This window comes from Uloborus diversus, chromosome 6 (genome assembly GCF_026930045.1).
Source record: "Uloborus diversus isolate 005 chromosome 6, Udiv.v.3.1, whole genome shotgun sequence".
NCBI classification, from domain to species: Eukaryota; Metazoa; Arthropoda; class Arachnida; order Araneae; family Uloboridae; genus Uloborus; species Uloborus diversus.
Genome location: NC_072736.1, coordinates 108,080,436 through 108,096,771, shown reverse-complemented (window position 1 = coordinate 108,096,771; position 16,336 = coordinate 108,080,436). Strand labels below are relative to the sequence as shown.

Genomic DNA, 16,336 nt, shown 5'->3' with positions numbered 1-16,336 from the left:
AACTATTTTTGGTTGCGTTCGAAAAAGAAAGCCGCCAGTAAAAGCAACCCCAACAATTTTTATCTTATCTTCGTAACGTAACGTTCCTTCAAAATCGAAACAAACCTTACGCAATCACTTTGGGAATCATCCCCTTTTCTTCCGAAAGGAAACGAGTTCTTGATTTCCAGCCGACAGGAATGACGTCATATCTGTGGAGCTGCTGCTGCCAAACACACGTGGTTGAAAAGAGCGTTTATATTCCACGCTCTGCCAGAGCGTCTGTCATTATCTGGAAGGATTCAGCCTCGCGGCTGATCAGGACAACCGGCTAGGCGAGTCTATTTTACGATTGGTGCTCTGCGGTTTGTTGTGTGTATATCAGAGTGTGACGGATAGGAAAAGGGGTAAGTACTGAATTCCTTCTTTCCGACATTTTCTTGTTCACCTGTCTGACTGTTACATAACATAAATTTTTTTTCGTAAACTTGTATGCTGTTGCATTTACCCCGTCCCCCCCTCAATCTCGTTTTTCTCATGGATATGAAACGAGGTTTAATTTTTCAAAGCATGCAGTTGGTGTCAAATGTGTATTATGTTCCTCAAATATCTTTCTGACAGACCTGATGTGCACCAAAGGTTAAAATCGCTGCATTTCACCCGAATGACCCTAGTTCGATTCTGGGAGTGGGAGGACACAAGCTCTCAATTTGCCGAATGGAACCCGAAATTTCGCCGAATGATGATAATATTTACGAATGGAGCACCGAATTTCACCGAATCGTCAGTCAAAATTTGCCGAATAAGAAAATTTTTGGGGAAGTCACAGTGATCTCCCGTGACCTCTCATCGGAGCGCACCTGAATAGATAGTGATCCTGCGGCTTCATGGTAAAACGATAGTTGCTGGAGAAAAATACGCTCAAAATATCAAAGATGAGTCCTTGTTTGGAACTTTAGATTTACAAATCGCAAAAATGGTTAGGAAAGACAAGTTAAGGCGTTAAAATAGATGAAATACTTACGGCAATACTAAAAGTTGTCATGTCACTATTTAAATCCAGTGAGTACACCCAATCATTGAACGAAACTTGTGTGGACACTGTTGACATAAAACAAAGAAAATAGCATGGTATTTTCAGTAAATTACCGCCCTATAGCCAGGGCTAAGGCAGAAATACATGAAATACACTGTCAGCTCAGTTATTCCATCCGAGGAATGCTTATTAGCATTCATCAGCCCGGCATAGGAAATGACTGAGCTGCTGGTAGCTACATGAAAAACGCCGCCAGCTCAGCCATTTCCAGCCGAGGACTGCAGTTTCGTGCTTTCCATCTCCAGCTCAGTCACTTTCCTATGCCGGGCTGATGAGTGCTAATAAGCACGAAACTGCTGTCCTCGGCTGGAAATGACTGAGCTGGTGGTGTATTTCATGTATTTCTGCTTCAGCCCTGGCTAATGGGCGGTAATTTACTGAATAAACTGGTAGCTAATACAGAATTAGCACAGACCAGTTATATTAGCTGCCAGTTTGTTTGGCACTCTTGGTTTCCTTAAGAGGTTTTCCACCTCCAGCTCAGTCATTTCCTATGCCGGGCTGATGAGTGCTAATAAGCACGAAACTGCAGTCCTCGGCTGGAATGACTGAGCTGGCGGTGTATTTCATGTAAAGACAATAGTATTTGACACTTAAGCAGTAAAAGCTTCAAATGAACCGCATTTGTACTACCTTAAGAATTGTATTTAAAAATTTCGGCAAAAAAATATATAGCGGAGAAAGGAAGTCAATTTTGTCCAAGTTAACTCCACAAGCGAGTAGTCATCAGTGCGGGTATATGGGAGGAAATGCCTGCCCTAACTGGCTTTTGTACAGTTCTTTGTACACCTGGAAAGCACCCACAATGTATGCCTGGTTGTTTTCATTCTATGAGTTTTTACTGAGCCTTTCCACTGGAAAGGAAATAAGTTCATCTTCAGGCATACGCTACCAGAAAAGTCAAATAAGGACTTGTTAAGACTAGTGCATAAAAGCTCGAATATAAATTCGCTTACAGCAATCTCAAAACTTGATTTTTAACTCTAATAATTGAATTTTTGCTTTTGAATGCATAGAAAGTGGGAAATATATAAAGATTATCCTACCCTTAACATCAATATTACGAATTAAATGAAATAATCTCTGAACTCTTCACGTATGTTTGTAAACAATTTTGACTGCTGCATGTAAATAAAATTGGTAAACTATAAATAAAATTTGAGAAATTGTAAATAAAATTTGGTCATTGTGGTTTGCCGAGCGCCAACATACGCGAGGAAGACTATATCAACTAGCGTGCCACTTTCACAAACTTTCTTCACAAGATGAATTCAGAAGCCGTGATAGGTGTTTTAATTCTACCGAAATAGCTTTTAAAACAAAGTTGCTTTGTTTCGGCAACAACATTCACTTTAGAAATATTTTCAGTATTTTTCATCGTTGTTCAAATCGATTCATTTCATTCTTGTTTTGCACTTCGAACTCAAACGATAAATACTGGAAATGGGGCTGTTCATAAATAATGTTACACTTTTCATCAACATTAAGACTCGTCTCCCCCCCCCCCCATTTTTCACAAAATACCCTACTTCACCTTACCCTCGTTGCCACATGTCATACTGTTTTTCATAAACATATCCTCCTAACTGTTACAATTTCAAGACTCCCCCCTCCCTCCCCAGTCCTTCTCAAAATGTGACATCATTTGTAGACAGCCTCAATCAATACTTTTAAAACCTGTGCGCGTCTGTCTATATGTCTGTAACGCTATCTCCTCCGGTCTGTCAATGTTTACCAGGTCAATACTGGCAGGGCCGCCGAGGGCAGAATCGAGCCCCTTGTCAGTTTGGTCACCGGGAACCCCCTATCGTAAAACTTATAAAATATCAATCCCGAGCCAAGTGCTCCCCGAGTCAGTCCCCCCCCCCCCCCCCGAGGGCCGGCTCCGTAGTTTATGACTAGGCTGACCTTGCCTCTTTTCGGCCCTGAATCCTGGTACCGTTGGATACAGGACGTACAAAGGAAGCCATTCCGCCCTGTCTGACCCCATATAAACTGATAAAAGTCTACAATACATCCAGAATGTCTACAGGACAACAGGGGAATGAGCATTAAAATCATAGATTGTCAGCCGCCGCAAGGGGCATTGAGCCATCACAGCTGATGAACGAGGGTTCGTGAGTAGAACGAGCAGGGGACGGATCCCTTTAGTGTTCAAATAATATGTGATTTAAAAAAATAAAACCTGTTAATGGCCCACTTTTTACAATGATTGTTAAATAAAATGCCGTCACCAATAATACTGAAGCCAAGTTACAAAAAAGATTAGGTACCGTTGTTTTGCGTGTTTTCTGATTTTGAACATAACATACAAATTTTCCTATAGAAAACAATTCTTTTCCCTTAAAACCAAATATTATTACAAATAATTAATGAATTGAATTAATATTAAAAAACACTTTAAAAAGTTTTCAATGTGATAATGAAAGATTTCTTTTGAACTTATAAAGATAAAATCTTATCACTGATGCAAAAAAACTAAAAAAAAAAAAAAACTAAAAAAGAATATTTCAGAAGTAATTTATCCCCAATAAGGTTACTGATCTCTTGTAATCCTAACCGACGATTGGGAAATATTATTATCCATTAACTAACAATTGGGTTTAAAACCAGGGTCTACCAAAAAACATTTTTCATAAATAACTTAGTAGCTTAACTATGAGTGTTTCGCATCAACTCGCATAGCTTAATTCTTATTTTTAATTTTAAGCACATCAGTTACGTACATTTCAAACACATTCAATTTGCTTAACTCAAACTATGATCAAAATACCGCTTTTCTTAGATAGTTTCAGCATTATTAAGTACCCCCACTCGCCAATTTGCTATGTTAAATGGATCGCCCACGTTACAGTTCCACGTTATGATAATTTCGTAATTTACTATTCCACGTTGTGATAATTTGCTCGTTAAAATTTTCTTAAAATTGGAATAGAAAAAGAACAAAATCGAATTTTTGAAAAATCACTTCGAGGTGCACACCCCCATGCTGCAAACTAACTTTGTGCCAAGTTTCATGAAAATCGGCCGAATGGTCTATGCACTATGTGCGTCACAGACATCCAAACAGACTTTCAGCATTATTATTAGTAAAAATGACAGAGATCTTGTGATGTTGTGAAAAGACAAAGAGGGGGGGGGGAGTCGTTTTTAAACATTAAGAAGATTGAATTTTCTGTTATAAATTTGCACCACTTTTATTAAAATTAGGGATGCACCGATAAGTAAATTGGTCGATTACCGATCAATCAGTTGTTGATAATCGTCCGATTAACGATCAAAACTTTTTTTAAGACTAATATTTCTCCATAAGTTTTTTTCCCCTTTTTTATTTCGACGAGAAATAGTTGATAGTTTATTTCTGAGAGACAATTTCAATATTTCTTCCGATATCTTTGAGTCAGTTTTCTTATTATTATTGATGTATTTACCTAGTGATAACTAGACATGAAAATGTTAAAATACATTGGGGGAAGTGTGGTCAGCATGCTAATTTAGGGGCACTTTAATATGAATTTATTTTTTATTTATTAGTATCCTTTTTATGCAAGACTTATTCTTTCTAAAAATTATAAGATTATTTAAAAGCAATATTCTAAAGGGGGAAAAGTAGCGACGCATGAGAAATGTTGCAACAATGTATGTAAGTGTATAATAATTCAAAATAGAAAAGTTAAATTTAAGAAACAACTTCGTTTCAACTATCAGTTTGTAATAATAATAAAAAAAAGTATGAACATATTTTTTTAATCGAAAAATATTGAATAATAATAATTTTCTTGTTGAATCAAAAATTAATAGTTACAAGAGTAAATTCTTAAGCGTATAATGTAATCCTATGTATAGTTCTATGAAACAGAATGACTGGAGAGAAAAAAAGGTTGAGTTATCAAAAGCTGTTGTGAGGGTATCGTAATCTAAATTTAGAAAATGATCCTGATTTTCTTTGAGAAGCAAAACAAAAGCATTATTAAGTTTTTATTTTTCATTGGGGAGAGTTAAGGAGAGGTTGCAGTGGGATCATATACACATTTGTTTATGCCGATTTGTACTGCCGATTAATCGGTGCACCCCTAATTAAAATAATTTATTTCGCATCCTAATTCTAACGTCCCAAAGTGCCCGTAAACGCTGAGAAAAACTTTGAACCAGGTTAATAATACACTTTAAATGATTTAATAATTATTTTTTCTTAATTTTGGGTAACTATAAGACAGTTAGAAGTGTTTCTTCAGTTTTATGCCAAAAATAGATCGATGTTCATCTCTTTTCGGCAACTCTGAAACAGCTCTCTACTGGCGAACTCGAGACTTCTGATGCAATGAGTGCGGTCACTTTCCACCTTTTGTTCTTTTTGTTCTAGTTATTTGAATGTACTTATAACCTTTTTGTTCTTCTGTATATGCCTTGACATTGAAAATAAAAATACCAAAAATAGAATACAGGTAATAAAATAAGGTCTGTAGAGTCGGACTGGTTTTGAGGTAAAGAAGTCGGAGTCGAGGAGTCGAAGGTTTAAAATTTTAAGAGTCGAGTAGGTCACTTTCCCTCCGAGTAAAATTTCTGCCAAAGCTGCGGAATCTGGGAGTTGGAGCCCGACTAATATTGGGGTTAAGGAGTTGCAGCAAAGACCATCCTGAAATTCTAGAAGTCGGAGTCGGTCATTATTTTCCCACCGACTCCACAGCCTGTCAAAAAAATTTTCCACTTTGAATTCATTTTGTTTGTATTTAGTCATATTTTGTCTACTCGCGTCAACGTTAAGTCTACGGAATATTATATTTTGATTTTTACTGGTAGCTTTTTTTCCACTTCTTGAAACCCTAAATTGAGAATATACCCGGAGTCGGTCATTTTTCTTCCGACTCCGCAGCCCTGATTAAAATATGAATGGGGCAGTTTAAAATAGAGAAAGAGTGACTTAGAGTCCCTCGGGATGACTACTAATTAAATTTAGTGTAATGCCGTAAATAACGACACAAATTTTTTTTTTCTTTTTCTTTTTAATTTGTACAAGGGTAGATAAATGTTTCTTTCAGACAGAGTAGGGTTTCTTAAATTATGTTTCGCGGTACCCCGGAGTTCCATGAAAATCAGACAAAAGTTACGCAAAAATTGTATTCTTCCTTTTAACTCAAATTAATTGCTTAAAAAAAAATAACAAAAATGACGTTTTAGTAAGTATTTTGTAAAATGAAAATAGAGAAAAGATCAAAATTAATTGCGAATTAAGCATACACTGTCAATGTACGATCTTCAACTACTATGTCAGTATAACAATGCGAAACTTCTGTGGAAACTAGACATGATTCATGTAATTTTTCAATTAATGCCGTTATTGGAATTCAAGTTAAGTGAATATAAGGCCGTTAAGTGAATGTTCTCAGTTGTCATGGAAGGCAGTATTTGGGCTTATGCCTTTTGCAACTAAAAATATTTTAAGACATTTTGTGTTCATTTTTGATGTTATTATACTTCAGCATAGTACATATTGATTGAGAAAAAAAAAGTCTTCTTTTCAAGTAAACCATTCCCAGAGTACTGCATTCAAGTTACTGAAGAAAAACCAGGCCAGGACAAATACAAATGAAGGGTGATGGGGGCGATCGCCCCTCCCTTAAAGGACCCTGAATCTGCAATTTTTTCAAATTAAAAGTACTAAAACGCAGATGTAGGCCGATTTTGACGACGTCAAGGAAAGGAATGGGGTTCGAATCTCCCTACGGGAAACTTTCCAGAGCTGAAATTTCAAAAAGGCAATTTCAGACGATCTTTGGTGATGTTAGAAAGTGAAGTTTGGAAGTGTCCCCTCGGGCATTTTGCAAAATGTGAGTGTCATTAGGGGAAGGAATGGGTTCAGTAACTTTCCTTCAGTAATTTTTCGAAACTGAAGTTTCAAAAAAGCGCAATTTTAGACAATCTTCGATCATATTAGGGGAAGAGAGCCTCGGAACATTCCCCGGAATTACTGAGAAATTGAAGTTTTAAAACACAATTTTAGAAAACCTCTTTTTTAGGAAAAGGGAAGGAATGGGTTCGGGGACCTTCTTAAAATCTGATCAAAATCACAGCTATCTATTTTATCTATCACAGCTATCTCTATTTTATCTATCACAGCTATCTCTATTTTAGCTGTGTTAGATAAAAATTATGTGGCAGCCTCCCCCTCCCCTCAAGTATGTGTAAATCAGATACCTAGAAAGAGGTAAGTTGAAAAATCAGCCGCTCCCTCCTTGAACAATTTCTGAATCCGCCCTTGAAACCAGAGCATCGAAAAAAGTGAACATTGAAAAGGGTTAGAGCTTACCAAAATTTCAGAATTGCAGTATTTGATCTTTTATCATTTGCAATAAATTTTAAAGTTACTTTTTCAACAAAATACACATTATTTGAAAAAAAAATATGTTTTCATTTGCAAGTAAGCTATTCCCAGAATATTTCATTCAAGCAACGGAAGAAAAATTCGTGAAGGGGACTCACACGAAAAAAAAAGTTATCATTAAAAAAAGTTAACTGCTTTAAGAAACCAAACCTTGAAGCTTCAAATCAGGGCGACGATGATTTTTTAAACATCTACTTGCCATCAGATATCTAGTAACATACCTGGTGCACTCTATTGCTGCGTGACATAACTCTCAAAATAATTCAGCCTCGTGCACGCTGACGAATTCCAAATAAAGCCGCAGGGAAACTTGTCATTGAGGAAGAAAGGTATTAAAATTAATCAGCGGCAAGACAGGTTTGTGACATGAAAGAGACATGTTATGTTTCAAATCACTTTCTGACGTGTGACTTAAGCCACGATAATTATTAAGTTTCTTCAAAATGGCAACTGTTTGGCCCTTTTCAAAATAATAGCGATGCAAAATTTGTAGACATGTTACAGGTAAGAGATTTCTAACACTCTTACCAGCGTATTTCAGGCATTGAAAATGCGTCTCAAAACTTTAGTCGAGTGTACTTTTACGATTGGTAAATAAATATTTATAATTATAGGGGGGAGGATTAATTGATAGTTATGAAATATTGCATTTGATTTTTTAAATTTGTTAATTCAAAATGTGAAACATTAAAAAAAATTTTAACAATCAAATTAGTACGCACTGTTTCTTGCCCTGCCGTATTTGATTTCATTCTTAAATGTTTTTTTTTTTAATGGAATAGCAATATAGGTCACTATTACATCTTTACTATTTTCTTATATTTCATACTTTAAAATACGACCGTAGCTTCGGGTATCATTAGAGGGCAGCAGTATCCGACTTTATGGTGACGAATACCATTTTTTTTTTTAAATTACACTTTAAAGGAAGGTAGCTTTCCAGGGAAAGTGTTTCCAATATCACCTTCCATCTAAAATCATAAAAGACCGTCTGAAAATGCGTTTTAGAAACTTCAATTTCAAATATATCCGGAGGGGAGTACCGAACTCCATTTCCCCCCCTAGCTTTATCAAAGGTGACCTGTAATCACATTTTCAGGATTCCAATTTTGAAAAAGTTCTGTAGAGAATTCCGAACCCTATCACCCCTAAGGTCATCAAAAATAACCAAATTAACATTATAAAACTAATAATAACTAATGATTGGCAATCAATCATTATGGGGAGAAGGAAGTGAAGACCAGTCACGTGAAAATGGTGAAAGTGACAAGCCTAAGTAAAACAGGTTCTAATGAGGGTACCATTACTATACAAGAAGTTAAACAGCTTCACATACTACATTAAAGGACTGCAAACGAGGCTCCTTCCCTCTGAACAGCAAAGATCAACATCACAAAGAGAAGGAAATAACACTCAAAGCACCCGTTAGAATCACGACCTTATTTACTGTGATCAGGCAGATGTCGGAACAAGCGCTTTCCGCCTCTCGACCGTGGAGCCCCTCACTGTGCATAAAAACAATATTCCGTGCAAACTGGAGACTGTAAAATCAAATTGTGCTGAATATTTTTTCCTGTAACAGAATTGAACATATTAGTTTTTTTTTTTTTTTTTTTTTGAGTTTGCTGATAGTTTTTCAATTATATTTGCTTTTTTAATCTTTCCTTTTTAAAGACTTTTATAAATCTAAAATAATTGTTCAAGTCATGGAACAGCGGAAGCATTTGTTGCCTTTTTCCTCATCAAAGCGTAACCATTCACGGAAAAGAAAAAAAATATATAAAAACACTCTTGAAGTATATTAAATGTAAGATAAAACGAAATAAATGTATCTGTTAATTTTTATACGTTAGTGGAAAATTTTTTTGCTTAAATCCGGAATTTCTAGAACAAAAACATCCAAGATTGTATCATAGGAGGGGGAGGGGGAGCGGATTTTTTTTTCTGGTTACCATCACTGCGTCCGCCTGCGTTCCAGAGTACTACTCAATAATTCGTTTAGTTATAAAATTATTGAAAAAGAAATATCACGGAAACCTTTCGTCGGATGTCTCTGCATCCTAAAGATCATATCTTTGCATTGAAAAAATTTTGAACTTGTAGCCCCGAAACGTGTGTCTACAATATTTGTTGCTTTCTGTGCATTTTAAATCTTTTCACCGCGTCAAATATTTTTTTTCTTTTTTAATTTTTTTTTTCATTTATTATTATTTGTGAAAAAATACGGCTTTATTCCTCTTTATCTACTTCTTTCTTTAAAAAAAATCTTTGCAGAGGAAAAAAGAACAATCTAGTTTTTACTATAAAATAAGACAGCACAGAGCCCTATTATCATTTGCTATATCTATCCCGATAAAGAATGATATAATATTGATCTATCATTCCAAACAAGAACGGGACGTCATTCGCATCCTTTGCATGTTCTTGATTTGATCGATCGCGGGATCAAGGTCAGCAGATATGTAGTATGAGAGGTAACCCCATTTCCCTTGTAGTAATTACTTATTTAGTGGTAATCGAATGGAGAGTAACAATGTAGGGAGCATCTAAGGTAGCAAGGAGTTTGTCTGATAAGTTTGAAGTGTTAAATCAGAAAATATGTAAGAGTGGTTCTTCAAAATCTTAACAATAACGTGTTCGGGAGGAATAACGTAAGAATTGCTTGACCTCTACCGGTTTGTTTCTTTTTTTTTAGGAATATTTTCCCCAATGTATTTCCATTTATGTAAAAACAATAACCCCTTTATTTTTCCTAAGAAAACTTTTGAATAGATATTTGACATTTGACACCCTCAGAGACCATCCGCACCTACCAATTGCTCGGTTTATCGGTTCTTTGAATAGATAGAAAGTAATTCTTCGAGTATGTCCATTTTTTTTTTAATGTTTTTTTTTTTTTTTTTTTTTGAAATATTTGATATCATTGTTCCACAAACTAAATTTGAAGCATTACATTATGCTACTTAGGGTTCGAAAATATCTGATATTTTGATTTATGTCCGATATTTTCAATTAGCACAAACTAAAGTCTTCAAAATAGTAAATGCATCCTCAAATCACTCTTAATTTTCTTATACATTATAATTACAATATGTAGACTTAAAAAGATTTCTTTCGTTTTTTTCATTTTATATTTCTATCAATTTTAATGGAGTTAATTTAGCATTAGCTGTTTTGGTCATTTTTCTTTCTTTTTTTTTTTTTTTTTTTTTGTTATCTGCTTTTACAGTTGTGATTCAGAAATGCATAGTCATAAGACATTTTCTTTTTCTGAGCAATGTTTAATATTTAATTAGGCACTTTTAATATGAATTGAAATTGTTACATTACTAATTATTTTATGAATATAAAGTACAAGTAAAAAATGAATATTATATTACTTCGTTATATTAATGATGTATTAATACATCATAAGAATATAGTACATAACTTTTTAGTTATTTTTAATAATAAATGAGCAATATTAATAGATTAATATACTTTTTACATCGAAAATACGGTAGTTGAAAAAATAAATATCGAAAATGTCAAAATATTACGATATTTTCACAATAAATATCGGATATATATCGTGATATATATCATGATATATATCGAATTAAATATATCGGCGAACCCTGATGCTAATTAAAGGTGTTAAATAATACAGGGTTAGCATAAAAGAATATCACGGTTTTAAAAATTTATATTTCATAAACTATTACTTAGCACTATAAATGATACATAAAAATAAAGATAAACTATCCAAGTTATTTTTCACTCGCAAATGTTCGATGTGTGCGCATTTTGTACGCGACAGACATCTAACATACATTTTGAAGTGTTTCACTGTCAATTTTTCGTAATGCTACTAGCGTTCGAAAATATCATATTTTCGAAAATATCCAAAATATTCGATATTTTGACGTATATAGGATATTTTGATATCTCTCCGGTATTTTTTTCAACCAGCACAAACTAAAGTCTTCAAAACAGTAAATGCATTCTCAAATCACTCCTTATTTTCTAAAATTATTATTACAATATGTAGACTTAAAATAAGGTTTCTTTCATAATTTATATCTAATATTTACATTTTTATCAATTTTAATGGAGTTAATTTAGCAATTTAGCTGTTTTATATTTTTATTCTGTTAACTACTTTTACACAGTTATATGATTCAGAAATAAAAAATATGCACTAGTCTGTGATAGTCATTAGACATTTTCTTTTTTTGTGACCCACATTTATTATTTAATTAGGCACTTTTAATATGAATTAAAATTGTTACATTATTAATAATTTTATGAATATAAAATAAAAAGAAATATTATATTACTTTGTTTACTAATGATGTATTAATAAATCATAAAAATATAGTACATATCTTTTTGGTTATTTTTTAAAAAAATGAATAGTATTAATAGATTAATATAAATTTTTTATTGAAAATACCGTAGTAGAAAAAATAAATATCGAAAATATCAAAATATCATAATATTTTGAAAATAAATATCGGATATACATCGTGATATATATCACGATCTATATCGACTGGTATACATCGGCGAACCCTGAATGCTACACATACGCGATCTTTCAGTTCTTGTAATGTTGTAGGCAATGGTGATGCATAAACACTATCATTGACGAAACCCCATAAAAAAATCACATGGGGTTATGTTTGGGAATCTGAATAGCCAATACATAAAGGGTGAAGAATGCTGTTGAATAAATTTCTGCTGCCGGGTATCCAGTTAGGTTAAAAAACTGCTAAATATCTAATTATATTTGGGCTTTGATTTATATGCTTGATAGTTTAAAATATCATTTGATATGTAATAGTGAGGAAAAGAAGACTAGCTCTGTTTTGCAAGAAAATCAAAACAAAACTAAGTAAAACAAAATGTAAATTCGTTGAAGGAAGCTTCATATATCATACCTTGAACTTTAAACTTTACGTACAATCAACATCCGGATATTAAGTTAAGCAAAAAATGAAAAAAGGTCTTTTCGTTCTCGTTGTGTGCAGAGACCATCTCAAGGTTTTCTTAAATAATAAAAAAATAAAATCTGAAACCCATTAGCAATAATAATATTTCTTACTTTCAAGAACTTATTTTGTTGCTTTGTACGCAAATATTTGGTCAGTGGGCATCACTGAAAGGATTATTGTACTCCGTCAATCTTTAGTTAGTCACAATATTTAGGTTGAAAATTTGTCCCGCATTAGCTGCTATTTTTGAATACTTTAATACTAAGCATTGAAACTGATATATTTATGCTTTTGTTTGAATATTGAGATTTTATGGTGACATGCTTTGCTATGAATCAACAGCAAACACTTATCAAGCATTCCCTGTTTCCCTCCTCGAATCAGAATCAATCTATTCAAAGATCCGGGGTTTCACACATTTTACGCCACGCCCCTTTTTAAAGCACTCCATCACAGATATTCGCATTACAATTTACATTACATTCTTTACAATTACATTACAATTGCATTACATTCTTTACAATCTCAATGACATGAAAACTTGGTATGACTTGCACATCAGAAAAGACGTCAGGATGCTTTTGAAAGGGCAACTTGGGGGGGGGAGGCTCTACCAATTTTATTTATTTATTTTATTTTTATTTTTTTTTGTGTGTGTGAACATTCGCAATAACAATATTTATAACTTTCAAATACTTATTTTTGTTTCTTGATATACAGATATTTCGACATTGAAAATCATTTGAGGCAGTGAGAAACAAAGGGATGTAAGTGGACATTATTAAGTTTTGAATAAAGCATGTTTCGTTCAGATTCTGGGCAGACTTTCATTTAAGTTTTTTTTTTTTTTTTTTTTTTTTTTTAAACATCATATGCTGTACAGTGCTGCTGAGAACCAAGGCGGGCACCTAGTCAGTTTGGTCGCCGGGTACCCCTCCCCTCACGAAACTTGGTAAATATTTACTACTTATGTTCCTAACCGGACCCCCTAAGGCCCAAGCCCCTAGTTTCCGACTAAGCAGACATGGCCTCCTTTCGGGCCTGATGCTGTAGCAGCACCTACCAGGGCATCCAATACTATATTTTGCCCCGAAACAGAAGAGAGGTTCTCACACCATTTGTATTGGTTTTCTCCAAATTTTAATTTTTTGGCACTTGCATCCTTTCAATTCTCAACGCCTCATTTAAGGAACTTTTGTTTAACTGTTGAGATTCATAACTTCCATAGTTATAATTACTAACATGATAACATGGTATGGCAGTTTCTTTAAAAAGACGTCGGGGTACACCTAGAAAGGCAACAGGTGAAAAAGGCCCTGCCGAAAATAAAAAAAACCGCTTGACTAATCACCACATGAATTCGTGGAATCATTTCATATATATCCTAAGACATCAAATATGCATTAGTACATATTTTCTCCGATATTTTTACCGAATTCAAAATGTTCGTTTTGCCTTTTTCTTTGTTTCTGATGACAGCGTGAGATAATTGCGGTTAAGAAGTAGTCAAGCGGGAATAAATCGAAGAATTTTATTTTGAAGTATTTGTTCGATGCGACTATATTTACACAGTAGTTAAGGTTTTCAATGTCATTCAAGGTCAAGGTGACATTTAGGCGTGACCTTGGTGCAGTCCAGCAATAAAATGTTTTACTGTCTTTCGCAAACTGAACTGCAATAATGATTAAAAGACAATACTTGTGCTTTTTTTACATTATTTTATTTCTTTGCGTAGAGGTTTTGCCAATGTTTTACTCGGAAGCATAAACTATATTTATCTGATATTCATTAAAAAAAATAATAAAAACAGTGCAAAAATACTAAGTATGTGATAAATGACATTAGGAACAAAAGAAGCATTTCTATACTTGATCACTCGTGCTCAGAGCCCAAAACGTTTATATTACTTGAAAACATAGGTTGTCTTTAATTTGACTCATTTATAAAGACACAAAATTGCTATTGCTGAAGTACCTCTCTTTTTTATGTTTTTGTCAAATAGATTGCGTTTAAAAATAAAACATTTTTGAAAATCCGTCTTGAGAAGCAGAACTTCTTACGCAGCATATTTTTGTGTTTTTTGAGCAATTATTTTACCATTTATTTTACTACCTCTAAATACAAAACTACATAATATTCACAATTTTAGACGAAATAGTGGTAGTCTAAGATCCTGTTTAGGTTGATCTTACCCTCATCGAGTTTCCTAATCAGTTGTGTATAAATATGTAGATAAATTGATAAATACGGTGGAAAAGGACAGTGGTTCCCAACCTGGGAGCGCTCGCCCAAAAAGGGGAAATTTGGATCTTCAAGGGGGCGATAAATTCACGATGACACGTTAACACACATTTTTCTTTCTTTCTTTTCTTTTTTTTTTCTTTTAATAGTTTTTAAATTTCCCCAAATTACAATTTGGAAAAAAATAACGATTTCATAAAAAAAATTTACTTCTGCCTTCGAAAAGTACGTCAATGATTTTGCTTAAGTATTTCCAAGTTATTTTAAGTATTTTTATTCTTGGAAGTCCTCAAAAAAAAGTGGAACATTTTCACTTTATTTTTTCATGGGGCAAAGTGGAAAATAAAATATCGTTCTGATGAAATATTTTTCTATTCGATTATAAAACATATTTTTAATCAAAAGAATCGGTAAATAAAAGGTTGAATGAATAAATGAAAAGATAAGGAAACAATAAACGAATAATTAAATAAATAGATCAATTTATATATGAGAAAAAAATGAGCGAGTAAAATAATGAATGAATAAGAAAATAAGTGCATAAATGAATAAGTGAATTACTAATGAAAGTATGTAAATGAATTAATTAATAAATGAAAATGTAAGTGATTAATATTAAATGATAGTGAGTAAATCAAACAAACAATTTTGCCCCACCCACTTTGCTCCGTATGTACTTGACTAATTGTACAATTTAATCAAAATAAAAATAAGCTTAGTATTAACTAAATTAATACTGCGTTGAATATTAGGAGGTCTCAATTAATATTTAAAATGTTAATAACTATAATTTTATCATTTTATAGTAACAAAAATAATTTTTGACTAACAACAAAATATTACAATATAAATATTTTTTTAAAAATTGCCTGTATTACCAAATGCTTTAACCTTCGCCTGTATTTTTTCCAGATTAGAATAGACTACGTATGGTACTACATAGCTAAAGTAATACCAGATACGTGGAGCTAAAAGCAGAGGAAATATTTCACAATTTCACTTTGCCCCGCTATTTCACTTTGCCTCATGTTCCCTTACTTTTATCCCCCCAAATTTCAATTAAAAAAATAATAATAATTGCATAAAAATGTACTTCTGTTTTTGAAAAGTGCGAACACCTATTGGTTCGTTTTGGAAAATAAAATAAAAGAAGGGGAAAAAAACGCAAAAAAGATACTTTTAATCCCCTAAATTATATTTGAAAAATAGTAGTTTCATAAAAAATGTACTTCTGTTTTTGAAAAGTAAATCGATTATATTGATTATCCTTTTAAATACCTATCGGTTTATGTTGGAAAAGAAAGAGAAAAAAAAAGGTTAAAAATGTACTTATATTTTTTTTTTAGTTTAAGAGTGATTGAATAAAATTGTTTTGTGCTAATTTTTTAAGTACATTTCAATTCAGATTAAAATAAATTATTTATTGTTTCAATAATATCGATGGTCACCAGCGCTAACTTAAGTTTTTTCAAAGAAGGGAGGGGGGGGCGATAAGTGTCAATCAGCTTCTAGATGGGAGCGATTTACCCAAAAACGTTGGTAACCACTGATATAAGGTTTTCTAAGGAAAAGTTTTCAAATCATAGGGTGGGTCGCAATATAAAATTTAAACAATTGTGCAGTTTACAGATTTTCTGTAGGTATCTTCAAATTACGAAATTT

The 16,336-nt window shown here is 33.2% G+C and overlaps 1 protein-coding gene across 1 annotated transcript in view; it reads left to right on the top strand.

The window, feature by feature from the left end:
* The first annotated feature begins 263 nt into the window (after nt 1-263).
* Nucleotides 264-16,336, top strand: part of LOC129225102 (murinoglobulin-1-like) — a 146,313-nt gene continuing 130,240 nt past the window's right edge. Inside the window, exon 1 of the mRNA XM_054859661.1 lies at nt 264-386. The gene's annotated coding sequence lies outside the window, so the exon portion shown is untranslated. The remainder of the gene's footprint in view (nt 387-16,336) is intronic.